This window comes from Oncorhynchus mykiss, chromosome 21, assembly GCF_013265735.2.
Source record: "Oncorhynchus mykiss isolate Arlee chromosome 21, USDA_OmykA_1.1, whole genome shotgun sequence".
NCBI lineage: Eukaryota > Metazoa > Chordata > Actinopteri > Salmoniformes > Salmonidae > Oncorhynchus > Oncorhynchus mykiss.
Window position 1 is genome coordinate 57,865,651 of NC_048585.1, and position 13,192 is coordinate 57,878,842.

The 13,192-nt window shown below is 43.7% G+C and overlaps 1 protein-coding gene across 1 annotated transcript in view; it reads left to right on the plus strand.

The window, feature by feature from the left end:
* Window positions 1-321: 321 nt before the first annotated feature.
* Window positions 322-13,192, plus strand: part of zgc:194930 (uncharacterized protein LOC557813 homolog) — a 30,925-nt gene continuing 18,054 nt past the window's right edge. The window contains exon 1 of the mRNA XM_021578291.2: window positions 322-724. The gene's annotated coding sequence lies outside the window, so the exon portion shown is untranslated. The remainder of the gene's footprint in view (window positions 725-13,192) is intronic.

A 13,192-nucleotide genomic window follows, 5' to 3' on the forward strand; every position in this document is an offset into this window, starting at 1 on the left:
AGTAAACGTTTGTTTTGCAACAGAAACGGCGTAACGAATATAACCCTGGTTTTAGTGACAGATGACAGGGGTGGCTGTGTCACTGTCATAAAAGGAAGTCATATTATATATGAATAAAATCAACCGATAACAATTAGCACACTCTTTAAGCACCTAATATGAGCTTATGTTATGTCATATTAATTCTCAGTTTGAAAAGAGGCACTATAGCTCACGTGTTATGATTAATGTAAGGCTATTATAGTATTACTAATACTATCCAAATAGAATATTATCAAAACGTAGCCTATGTCATCCAGCCCTGCTTCCACACCCTTGTTCATAGACGGAGCACCAGTTGGTTCAGAAAACAGTGCGAGTATTTAGAAGTTTTGTGATCCGGTTGAAGTCACATGATCGCTCATTATGGCCATGCAAACTAGGCAGCTTAAATCCAGGCCCTGCTTGGGCTAACATCAGACATTCAAATAGCCGTGCTTTTCTAGAGACATGGGACAAGGCAGTCACGGGGGACCTTTCCTTAGCAGCGACAGACGGCAACACACACTACAAAGGAGCTATCATTGTCAAATATGAACAGAAACTATACTCTCTTTTCGGATGGTTTGAACTTTTTCCTTTCGTTGCTTTGCGGAGGTTGTGTGTTATAAATGAAAACGGAAGTTTTCCGTGAATTGTTGATACCTACGGCGAACGGGTGCCACACCTTCATTTAGCGCAACAGGTAAAGTATCTCGACCTCTCCTCTTCCCTTCTTAACGGTGCATGTGAAGGTAATAAGAGAAGCCTGCCTAGTAGTAGAAGTCTACACAAATACGTTATTGCACATTTACAAGTCAGATATTAACAACAACAACGGCAGAGAGTTGTAGTTATTATGACGGGCATATGGCTACTATTTATACACACGCACAAAGTAGGTTTGCACATCTGTTGCGCTCGACTCAGTCATAGGCTTCCCATCCTACTTCCACGAGTAAATGTACATCTTTGAAAAGTATTTCCATGAAAACAATTTATAAAATATACTTTGGAAAGTTGAGTTCTTAAAAATAAAATTAGTTTTGTTTTTTAATAAATACAGCATTAAGGCGAGATAATACGGGATGTCACATAATAAGAATTCCCCATGTAAATAATTAAGGCTGTTGGTATAAACTTTTTTTTTAAAAAGTGTGTGTGTGTTTTTTATGTGGATCTACAGATGTAATGTCATTATTAACTACTGTATCAAGGTTTAGTACTGTCGATTACCATTCCGTTGGAGACTGAAAAGCCTGAGTAGATTCGTTTTTTTATTTCACCTTTATTTAACCAGGTAGGCTAGTTGAGAACAAGTTCTCATTTGCAACTGCAACCTGGCCAAGATGAAACATAGCAATTTGACATACACAACAACACAGAGTTACACAAGGAATAACCAAAACATACAGTCAATAATACAGTAGAACAAAAGAAAACAAAAGTCTATATACAGTGAGTGCAAATGAGGTAAGATAAGGGAGTTAAGGCAATAAATAGGCCATGGTGGCAAGGTAATTACAATATAGCAATTAAACACTGGAATGGTAGATGTGCAAAAGATGGATGTGCAGGTAGAGATACTGGGGTGCAAAGAAGCTAAATAAATAAATACCAGTATGGGGATGAGGTAGGCAGATAGATGGGATGTTTACAGATGGGCTATGTATACAGGTGCAGTGATCAGTAACATGCTCTGACAGCTGGTGCTTAAAGCTAGTGAGGAAGATGTGAGTCTCCAGCTTCAGAGAGTTTTGCAATTAGTTCCAGTCATTGGCAGCAGAGAACTGGAAGGAAAGACGACCAAAGTAGGAATTGGCTTTGGGGGTGACCAGTGAGATATACCTGCTGGAGTGTGTGCTACGAGTGGGTGCTGCCAATGGTGACCAGTGAGCTGAGATAAGGCGGGGCTTTACCTAGCAGAGACTTGTAGATAACCTGTAGCCAGTGGGTTTGGCGACGAGTATGAAGCGAGGGCCAACCAACGCGAGCGTACAGGTCGCAATGGTGGGTAGTGTATGGGGCTTTGGTGACAAAACGGATGGCACTGTGATAGACTGCATCCAGTTTGTTGAGTGTTGGAGGCTATTTTATAGATGACATCACCGAAGTCGAGGATTGGTAGGATGGTCGGTTTTACGAGGGTATGTTTGGCAGCATGAGTGAAGGAGGATTTGTTGTGATATAGGAAGCCGATTCTAGATGTAATTTTGGATTGGAGATGCTTAATGTGAGTCTGGAAGGAGAGTTTACAGTCTAACCAGACACCTAGGTATTTACAGTTGTCCACATATTCTAAGTCAGAGCCATCCAGAGTAGTGATGCTGGACGGGCGAGCAGGTGCGGGCAGCGATCGATTGAAAAGCATGCATTTAGTTTTACTTGCGTTTAAGAGCAGTTGGAGGCCACGGAAGGAGAGTTGTATGGCATTGAAGCTCGTCTGGAGGTTAGTTAACACAGTGTCCAAGGAGGGGCCAGAATTATACAGAATGGTGTCGTCTGCGTAGAGGTGTACCAGAAAATCACCAGCAGCAAGAGCAACATCATTGATGTATACAGAAAAGAGAGTCAGCCCGAGAATTGAACCCAGTGGCACCGACATAGAGACTGTCACAGGACCGGACAACAGGCCCTCCGATTTGACACACAGAACTCTATCAGAGAAGTAGTTGGTGAACCGGGCGAGGCAATCATTTGAGAAACCTAGGCTGTTGAGTCTGCCAATAAGAATGTTGTGATTGACAGAGTCGAAAGCCTTGGCCAGGTCGATGAATACAGCTGCACAGTAATGTCTCTTATTGATGGCGGTTATGATGTCGTTTAGGACCTTGAGCGTGGCTGAGGTGCACCCATGACCAGCTCTGAAACCAGATTGCATAGCGGAGAAGGTACGGTGGGATTCGAAATGGTCGGTAATCTGTTTGTTAACTTGGCTTTCGAAGACCTTAGAAAGACAGGGTAGGATAGATATAGGTCTGTAGCAGTTTGGGTCTAGAGTGTCACCCCCTTTGAAGAGGGGGATGACCACGGCAGCTTTCCAATCTTTGGGAATCTCAGACGATATGAAAGAGAGGTTGAACAGGCTATAAATAGGAGTTGCAACAATTTCGGCAGATCATTTTAGAAAGAGAGGGTCCAGATTGTCTAGCCCGGCTGATTTGTAGGGGTCCAGATTTTGCAGCTCTTTCAGAACATCAGCTATCTGGATTTGGGTAAAGGAGAAATGGTGGGGGCTTTGGCGGGTTGCCGGGCAGTTGACCGGGGTAGGGGTTGTGGTACATGTTGTAGGACTATATGAGATCGGAATGCAGAGCCCGAGCTCCAAAACAGTCAATGGAAAAGTATTCCTCCATGTTGTCAATGTCAGTTAATGAAGTTAATGAGCTAACAGTAATAACAGTTGACTGTATTCGCTACCTAGGGGGTGGGTGGCTCTGAAAACAGTTAAAAAGCTGTTTGCTTGGCCTCTGGCAACGTTTGTACTGTGCCTGATGCCTCTTATGTAAACTTAATATCTATCAGCTGTCGCAGGTCTCATCAATTTACCAAGTGGAGCTTTTTTTGCGCATGGATCGTTCTGTAGGCTCTAGGACTGTGTTTTTCTAAGCTAACACACGACTGAGGCTGCCGTTCACATAAAACTCACCCCATAGGTGTTGTTCAAAAGACACAGACATGATGTCATTAGATATGTACCAGCAGTGTTGAACAGTGTAGGCCTCTCTCCTGACTCTCTCCTCTCTCTCCTCTCTCCTGACTCTCTCCTCTCTCCTGACTCTCTCCTCTCTCTCCTCTCTCCTGACTCTCTTTCCTCTCTCTCCTCTCTCCTGACTCTCTCCTGACTCTCTCCTCTCTCCTGACTCTCTCCTCTCTCCTGACTCTCTTTCCTCTCTCCTCTCTCCTGACTCTCTCCTCTCTCTCCTCTCTCCTGACTCTCTCTCCTCTCTCCTGACTCTCTTTCCTCTCTCCTCTCTCCTGACTCTGTCCTCTCTCCTCTCTCCTGACTCTCTCCTCTCTCCTGACTCTCTCCTCTCTCCTGACTCTCTTTCCTCTCTCCTCTCTCTCCTCTCTCCTGACTCTCTCTCCTCTCTCCTGACTCTCTTTCCTCTCTCCTCTCTCCTGACTCTGTCCTCTCTCCTCTCTCCTGACTCTCTCCTCTCTCTCCTCTCTCCTGACTCTCTCCTCTCTCTCGTCTCTCCCGACTATCTTCTCTCTCTCCTCTCTCCTCTCTCCTGACTCTATTTCCTCTCTCCTCTCTCCTGACTCTCTCCTCTCTCTCCTCTCTCCGGACTCTGTCCTCTCTCCTCTCTCCCGACTCTCTCCTCTCTCTCCTCTCTCCTGACTCTCTCCTGACTCTCCCCTAACTCTCCCCTAACTCTCTCCCCTGACTCTCCCCTGACTCTCCCCTCTCTCCTGACTCTCCCCCGACTCTCCCCTGACTCTCCCCTCTCTCCTGACTCTCCCCTGACTCTCTCCTGACTCTCCCCTGACTCTCCCCTCTCTCTCCCCTGACTCTCCCCTGACTCTCTCTCTCCTGACTCTCCCCTGACTCTCCCCTCTCTCCTGACACTCCCCTGACTCTCCCCTCTCTCCTGACTCTCCCCTGACTCTCTCTCCTGACTCTCCCCTCTCTCCTGACTCTCCCCTGACTCTCTCCTCTCCCCTGACTCTCTCCTCTCTCCTGACTCTCCCCTCTCTCCTGACTTTCTCCTGACTCTCCCCTGACTCTCCCCTGACTCTCCTGACTCTCCCCTCTCTCCTCTCCCCTCTCTCCCGACTCTCCCCTCTCTCCTGACTCTCTCCTACCGAAAAACACTGTGCATTGAATAGGTGTGTCCTACTCCCTCATGTAACCTAGTGACCAGCAGGAAGATGTCCACAATTTAGCAACAGACCAATGATCATCCTCTCAGTTCATCCCCAAAATCGAGCATTTACCATTAGAGTGGGAACCTCAAGACTGACTTCAGATTAGTGTCTAAAGAGCAGGACTCTCTAACCCTGTTCCTGGAGAACTACCCTCCTGTAGGTTTTAACTCCAACCCTGTTCCTGGAGAACTACCCTCCTGTAGGTTTTAACTCCAACCCTGTTCCTGGAGAGCCACTCTCCTGTAGGTTTTAACTCCATCCCTGTTCCTGGAGAACTGCCCTCCTGTAGGTTTATCACCCCACTACCCCTACAGGATGGTAGCTCTCCGAGAACAGGGACGGAGAACCCTGCCAAAGAGTAACTTCCTGCTTCCTTTGGCTCAGTACTCAGACCAACATCAGGTTTGTTGGCAATGTGGGGGTAGTGGAATTGGGTGATTAGCTGATGTGATGTAGGGGTAGTGGAATTGGGTGATTAGCTGATGTGATGTAGGGGTAGTGGAATTGGGTGATTAGCTGATGTGATATAGGGGTAGTGGGGTGATAAGGTGATGTAAGGGTAGTGGGGTGATGTAGGGGTAGTGGGGTGATAAGGTGATGTAAGGGTAGTGGGGTGATGTAGGGGTAGTGGGGTGATAAGGTGATGTCGGGGTAGTGGGGAGATAAGGTGATGTAGGGGTAGTGGGGAAATAAGGTGATGTAGGGGTAGTGGGGTTATAAGGTGATGTAGGGGTAGTGGGGGGATGTAGGGGTAGTGGGGTGATAAGGTGATGTAAGGGTAGTGGGGTGATGTAGGGGTAGTGGGGTGATAAGGTGATGTCGGGGTAGTGGGGTGATACAGTGATGTAGGGGTAGTGGGGTGATAAGGTGATGTAAGGGTAGTGGGGTGATGTAGGGGTAGTGGGGTGATAAGGTGATGTCGGGGTAGTGGGGAGATAAGGTGATGTAGGGGTAGTGGGGAAATAAGGTGATGTAGGGGTAGTGGGGTTATAAGGTGATGTAGGGGTAGTGGGGGGATGTAGGGGTAGTGGGGTGGTAAGGTGATGTAAGGGTAGTGGGGTGATGTAGGGGTAGTGGGGTGATAAGGTGATGTAAGGGTAGTGGGGTGATAAGGTGATGTAGGGGTAGTGGGGTGATACAGTGATGTAGGGGTAGTGGGGGTGATACAGTGATGTAGGGGTAGTGGGGGTGATAAGGTGATGTAGGGGTGATAAGGTGATGTAGGGGTAGTGGGGTGATAAGGTGATGTCGGGGTAGTGGGGGGGATACAGTGATGTAGGGGTAGTGGGGGTGATAAGGTGATGTAGGGGTGATAAGGTGATGTAGGGGTAGTGGGGTGATAAGGTGATGTAGGGGTAGTGGGGTGATAAGGTGATGTAGGGGTAGTGGGGTGATAAGGTGATGTAGTGGGCTGATAAGGTGATGTAAGGGTAGTGGGGTGATAAGAGACATTTATAAGAGGAGGGAGAGAGGTTTATTTTTTAGGTAATGCTGATTATAAGGGATGTTTGTGGAATACACACACACACACACACACGCAGTCATTGAAAATAAGAATTTGTTCTTAACTGACTTCCCTAGTTAAATAAAGGTAAAATAAATAAAAAAATCCGCCATTTGTGATTTTGTTGTGCATTATTTTGTCCGTTTAGTGACATTTCAGTGACTAAAGTGAGCTATACAGGCCGTGTCAGTGTCAGACAGGCTGCGTCATGTTAGGAGAGGTAAATAATAACACAGCTTTTTTTCACAGGACGAAAATCCTTGCGCCGACCAAGTTCAGTCAATACTGATGGGGTGTGTGTCTGTTTTGTGTTGTGTGTAGTTCGGTGTCTAATGAGTTCCTATTGTTATTGTGTTGTGGTCCTCATGACATATCACCATGACTACAGGCACAGTGGTAACCCACCGGGCCTTGCCTGGCTTATTCAAATGACACTGTACTTTTAGTGCTGAGTCATGGTGTGTTTCGGGCTCACGTTGCTGCTCTGAAAAAGAAAACATCTGTAGCCTGATTATATTTTGGACCGAGGCGTTATATCTGTGATACTGTACGTGTGTTACGGACGGCGTCACAAGCAACTGTACTGAGTTCGCTCGGCGCTGTGATAAACATCATCGTCTCCCTGTCGAAGTCCTTTGGTTATGACATTTGACATTTGCAAATTATTTCCTGGTGTCACTAGTACAGGCTTGGTAAGCTCTTCGACGCAGCCTAACTTTTCGAATGGAGAAACAGAAGAGTGAATGAGAGGGAGAGAGGCGTGGATTCTGCATCATTTCGGTGGGTTTTAAAGTCTTGAAAAGACACAAAGTTGATAAGAGAGGTCCTACGTGGCTCTACAATAATCAAGAAAATGTGGGCTGTTCTATAAACACACACACACACACACACACACACATCAGAAGCATTTCCTACCATACTGTACCTGAGCAAGGTTCTCATGACAGCAACAAACTATTAAAGTGAAACAGGGAGAGAGAGACAGAGGAGATGAGGTGAGATGATAGACAGGGACAGAGGAGATGAGGTGAGATGATAGACAGGGACAGAGGAGATGAGGTGAGGTGATAGACAGGGACAGAGGAGATGAGGTGAGGTGATAGACAGGGACAGAGGAGATGAGGTGAGATGATAGACAGGGACAGAGGAGAGGAGATGAGGTGAGATGATAGACAGGGACAGAGGAGATGAGGTGAGATGATAGACAGGGACAGAGGAGATGAGGTGAGATGATAGACAGGGACAGAGGAGATGAGGTGAGATGATAGACAGGGACAGAGGAGATGAGGTGAGATGATAGACAGGGACAGAGGAGATGAGGTGAGATGATAGACAGGGACAGAGGAGATGAGGTGAGATGATAGACAGGGACAGAGGAGAGGAGATGAGGTGAGATGATAGACAGGGACAGAGGAGATGAGGTGAGATGATAGACAGGGACAGAGGAGATGAGGTGAGATGATAGACAGGGACAGAGGAGATGAGGTGAGATGATAGACAGGGACAGAGGAGATGAGGTGAGATGATAGACAGGGACAGAGGAGATGAGGTGAGATGATAGACAGGAACAGAGAGAGGAGAGACAGGTCAGCACTTCTCCCATCACCACCACACCTTCCTGTCACCCATATAAACCCCATCTCCCTACTCAGTGTCCACACAGAAACGCACACACACACACACACACACACACACACACTCCTGAGCCAACCTTTCTAAATGTCTTCAGGAGTCATTTTTGTGAACAGTCTCCTTCTCCTTGGTTTGATAGCTAACTGGAGACTTAACTTTGGAGAAAGTGAGACATTACATTTAATTACCACTAAGAATACAATAAATGTTAATTTGATGATTTGGTTTCAAACAAATTTCCTGGATTTCTACTTAGCATAGATTTATGTTCCCTGCTCGGTCTATCGATTTGATAGCATGTCGAATCTATGTGAATAAATTCTATGAATTTACAGTTCACCTTTCTGTTTTCTTTCATTCTGTAACAGGGCATTATGTAATCATGTGTTCAAGCTAATCAACGTTTATTTAAACTAAACAATACAATGAAATGTCTACTAGCAATTAAGCTCTCCTCACAAACTGTGCAATGATATCAAGCTATTTGTATATATTTACATTAGACTGTAGCCTACTAATAGCTATACCATAGAGTCGTAGTCCAATTAGACTAATGATTGTTTATTTGTTCCTGAACTATCCTTCAGTTATCCTTCAGCTATCTTTCAGCTATCCTTCAGTTATCCTTCAGCTTTCTTTCAGCTATCCTTCAGTTATCCTTCAGCTATCCTTCAGCTATCCTTCAGTTATCCTTCAGTTATTCTTCAGCTATCATTCAGTTATCCTTCAGCTATCCTTCAGCTATCCTTCAGCCATCCTTCAGCTATCCTTCAGTTATCCTTCAGCTATTCTTCAGCTATCCTTCAGTTATCCTTCAGCTATCTTTCAGCTATCCTTCAGTTATCCTTCAGCTTTCTTTCAGCTATCCTTTAGTTATCCTTCAGCTATCCTTCAGTTATCCTTCAGTTATTCTTCAGTTATCCTTCAGCTATCATTCAGTTATCCTTCAGCTATCCTTCAGCTATCCTTCAGCCCTCCTTCAGCTATCCTTCAGTTATCCTTCAGCTATCCTTCAGTTATCCTTCAGCTGTCCTTCAGCTATCCTTCAGTTATCCTTCAGCTATCCTTCAGCTATCCTTCAGTTATCCTTCAGCTATCCTTCAGCCATCCTTCAGCTTTCCTTCAGTTATCCTTCAGTTATCCATCAGCTATCCTTCAGTTATCCTTCAGCTATCCTTCAGCTATCCTTCAGTTATCCTTCAGCCATCCTTCAGCTATCCTTCAGCCATCCTTCAGCTATCCTTCAGCCATCCAGTTTTACTTCAGCTCTCCTTCAGCTATGCTGTTCCACTATAAACACCTCCTCATTTCTAATGACATTTTAGGATGGTTAGCTGAAGCTAAATAGTCACATTTAATTTTCTCATTTGTCAAAACTCAACAAAGCCACTAGGCAGGATGTATGCTTTGATTGAAACAAAATACAAGAAAGGCTAATAGTTCGTTTTAACACCACCTGCTCTTATTCTCTCACCAAAATGTCATTGAAGAAGATCTCTGAATACATGTTCCCATGAAACCGATGGAGATCAAATCAAGGGACTGGCAGTTGGGACATTTTTTTTCACCCGGTAAAACGTGAAGGATTATCTTTCACGATTGCCAGTAAGGATAGACTATTAGGTAGCCTATGGCTAACTTGGGTGTATTAGGCGATTAAAAATATCAAATATGTTCTTTAGATAATGATGTTCTGGACGTTGCAATTGGATGATGTATTTGACGCATATTTCATTATGACAATATTCAACTTGGATTGAAGCAATTATGATGTCATTTTTTGTTTTGTTTTATGGGCTCCCTCACCTAAAAACATTGTACTACACCAGTGGCATCAACAACTCCATAACTGTTGTTCCTCTATCATAGTGCTCATTATACTGTAATTACACAGGCAATGAAAGGTTATTAAGTTATCCACAAAGTACATAACTACAGTGTATGTGAGTTTGCTTTGCCTGCCAGTATTTCTGTAGGACAGGTTGGTATCTCTAGACTGGTATGAGATGACGCACTCATTTTTCATCTAAAGATTTTAGTGCAATACCTTTGGACTGAAACTCTAGGTTCGGGGGTTTAGTTTGGTCTGAAACCCTAGCTCCGGGGGTTTAGTTTGGTCTGAAACCCTAGCTTTGGGGTTTAGTTTGGTCTGAAACCCTAGCTTCGGGGGTTCAGTTTGGTCTGAAACCCTAGCTCCGGGGGTTTAGTTTGGTCTGAAATCCTAGCTTCGGGGGTTAGTTAGGTCTGAAACCCCAGCTTCAGGGTTTAGTTTGGTCTGAAACCCTAGCTTCAGGCTTTAGTTTGGTCTGAAACCCTAGCTTCAGGGTTTAGTTTGGTCTGAAACCCTAGCTTAAGGGTTTAGTTTGGTCGGAAACCCTAGCTTCGGGTGTTTAGTTTGGTCTGAAACCCTAGCTTCAGGGATTTGTTTGGTCTGAAACCCTAGCTTCAGTATTTAGTTTGGTCTGAAACCCTATCTTCAGGGTTTAGTTTGGTCTGAAACCCTAGCTTCAGGGTTTAGTTTGGACTGAAACCCTAGCTCCGGGGGTTTAGTTTGGTCTGAAACCCTAGTGTCAGGGTTTAGTTTGGTCTGAAACCCTAACCGAAAGGTTCCTGGTTTGAATACTTGAGCCGTCAAGGTGAAAAATGAGTTGATGTATCCTTGAGCCAGGCACTTAACCCTAATTTTGCTCAAGGGGCGCCATACCTCTGTGGCTGACCCTGAGAAACAACACATTTCACTGCACCTATCTGGTGTATGTGACAATAAAACATATTTTATTTCAGGCCATATGTGAAGCCTATATTCAAGGAAAAAAACAAATCTTCCCCTTGCCTTTGCACATATCGATCTGATTGCCAATGCAATATGCCCCCCCCACTGATTCCATTCCAATTCACATCTAGGGAACAATCTTCAGCAATTCAACTTTTATTGCCTACTTTTCCAAAATGGAACGTTTCACTTTCCTCCTGAGGAAAACAACTAGGAGAATGTCCTGGAGGTTTAGCCCTTCTTATCTCCTCAGATCATAAGAAATATAAAATGCTATTACCACCGGTAGACAATGACCAATATCAGAATCAATGACAGGTTATCTGACACACAGATTGAATTCTCCAACTCACTATTCCCCGTGGAAGTTATCCAAGGGAGAGCAACGACTGGTCACGTTGATGTTCTGATGCATCTCTGAGGCTGACACTATTGATGCCAGGGTATTGATGTGGTGTAATATTTGAGTGACGGTAGGGCCTGTCATTCATCCCTCCTCCTTCTTCTGGTCTACCTGGCATACTTATGAGTCCCTGTCTGTCTGCATGTCTGCCTCTCTCTCTGTCTGCCTGTCTGCCTGCCTCTCTGTCTGTCTGTCTGTCTGTCTGTCTGTCTGTCTGTCTGTCTGTCTGTCTGTCTGTCTGTCCCTCTGCCTGCCTATCTGTTCTTCTGTCTCTCTGTATGCCTATCTGTCTGTATGTCTGTCTGTCTGTCTGCCTGTATGCCTGTCTGTCTGTCTGTCTGTCTGTCTGTCTGTCTGTCTACCTGTATGCCTGTCTGTCTGCCTGTCTACCTGTCTGTCTCTCTGTCTGTCTGTATATCTATCTGCCTCTCTGTCTGTCTATCTGTCTGTCTCTCTGTAATTCTGTCTGTCTGTCTGTCTCTCTGCCTGTCTGTCTGCCTGCCTGTCTGCCTATCTGTCCTTCTGTCTCTCTGCCTGCCTATCTGTCCTTCTGTCTCTCTGTATGCCTATCTGTCTGTATGTCTGTCTGTCTGTCTGTCTGTCTACCTGTATGCCTGTCTGTCTGCCTGTCTATCTGTCTGTCTCTCTCTCTGTCTGTCTGTCTGTCTGTCTGTCTGTCTGTCTGTCTGTCTGTCTGTCTGTCTGTCTGTCTGTCTGTCTGTCTCTCTCTCTCTCTCTCTCTCTCTCTCTCTCTCTCTCTGCCTTTCTGCCTGCCTGTCTGTCTGTCTTCTGCCTGTCTGTCTGCCTGCCTGCTTGTCTGTCTGTCTCTGTCTGTCTGTCTGTCATAGTGTTATAGTGTCATAGTGTCATAGTGTTATAGTGTTATAATGTTATAGTGTTATAATGTTATAGTGTTATAATGTTATAATGTTATAGTGTTATAGTGTTATAATGTTATAGTGTCATAGTGTCATAGTATTATAGTGTCATAGTGTCATAGTGTTATAGTGTCATAGTGTTATAGTGTTATAGTGTCATAGTGTCATAGTGTTATAGTGTTATAGTGTCATAGTGTCATAGTGTTATAGTGTTATAGTGTCATAGTGTCATAGTGTTATAGTGTTATAGTGTCATAGTGTCATAGTGTTATAGTGTTATTGTGTCATAGTGTTATAGTGTTATAGTGTCCTAGTGTTATAGTGTTATAGTGTTATAATGTTATAGTGTTATAATGTTAGTGTTATAATGTTATAGTGTTATAATGTCATAGTGTCATAATGTTCTAGTGTTATAATGTCATAGTGTTATAATGTTATAGTGTTATAATGTTAGTGTTATAATGTTATAGTGTCATAGTGTCATAGTGTTATAGTGTCATAGTGTTATAGTGTCATAGTGTTATTGTGTCATAGTGTCATAGTGTTATAGTGTTATAGTGTCCTAGTGTTATAGTGTTATACTGTTATAATGTTATAGTGTTATAATGTTAGTGTTATAATGTTATAGTGTTATAATGTCATAGTGTTATAATGTTATAGTGTTATAATGTTAGTGTTATAATGTTATAGTGTTATAATGTCATAGTGTCATAGTGTTATAGTGTTATAGTGTTATAGTGTCCTAGTGTTATAGTGTTATAGTGTTATAATGTTATAGTGTTATAATGTTAGTGTTATAATGTTATAGTGTTATAATGTCATAGTGTCATAATGTTATAGTGTCATAATGTCATAATGGTATAGTAGTATATTGTTATAGTGTCATAGTGTGATAATGTCATAGTGTTATAATGTCATAGTGTTATAGTGTCATAGTGTTATAATGTCATAGTGTTATACTGTCATAGTGTGATAATGTCATAATGTCATAGTGTTATAGTGTCATAGTGTTATAGTGTCATAGTGTTATAGTGTTATAGTGTTATAGTATTATAGTGTCATAGTGTTATAATGTCATAGTGTTATAGTGTCATAATGTTATAGTGTTATAG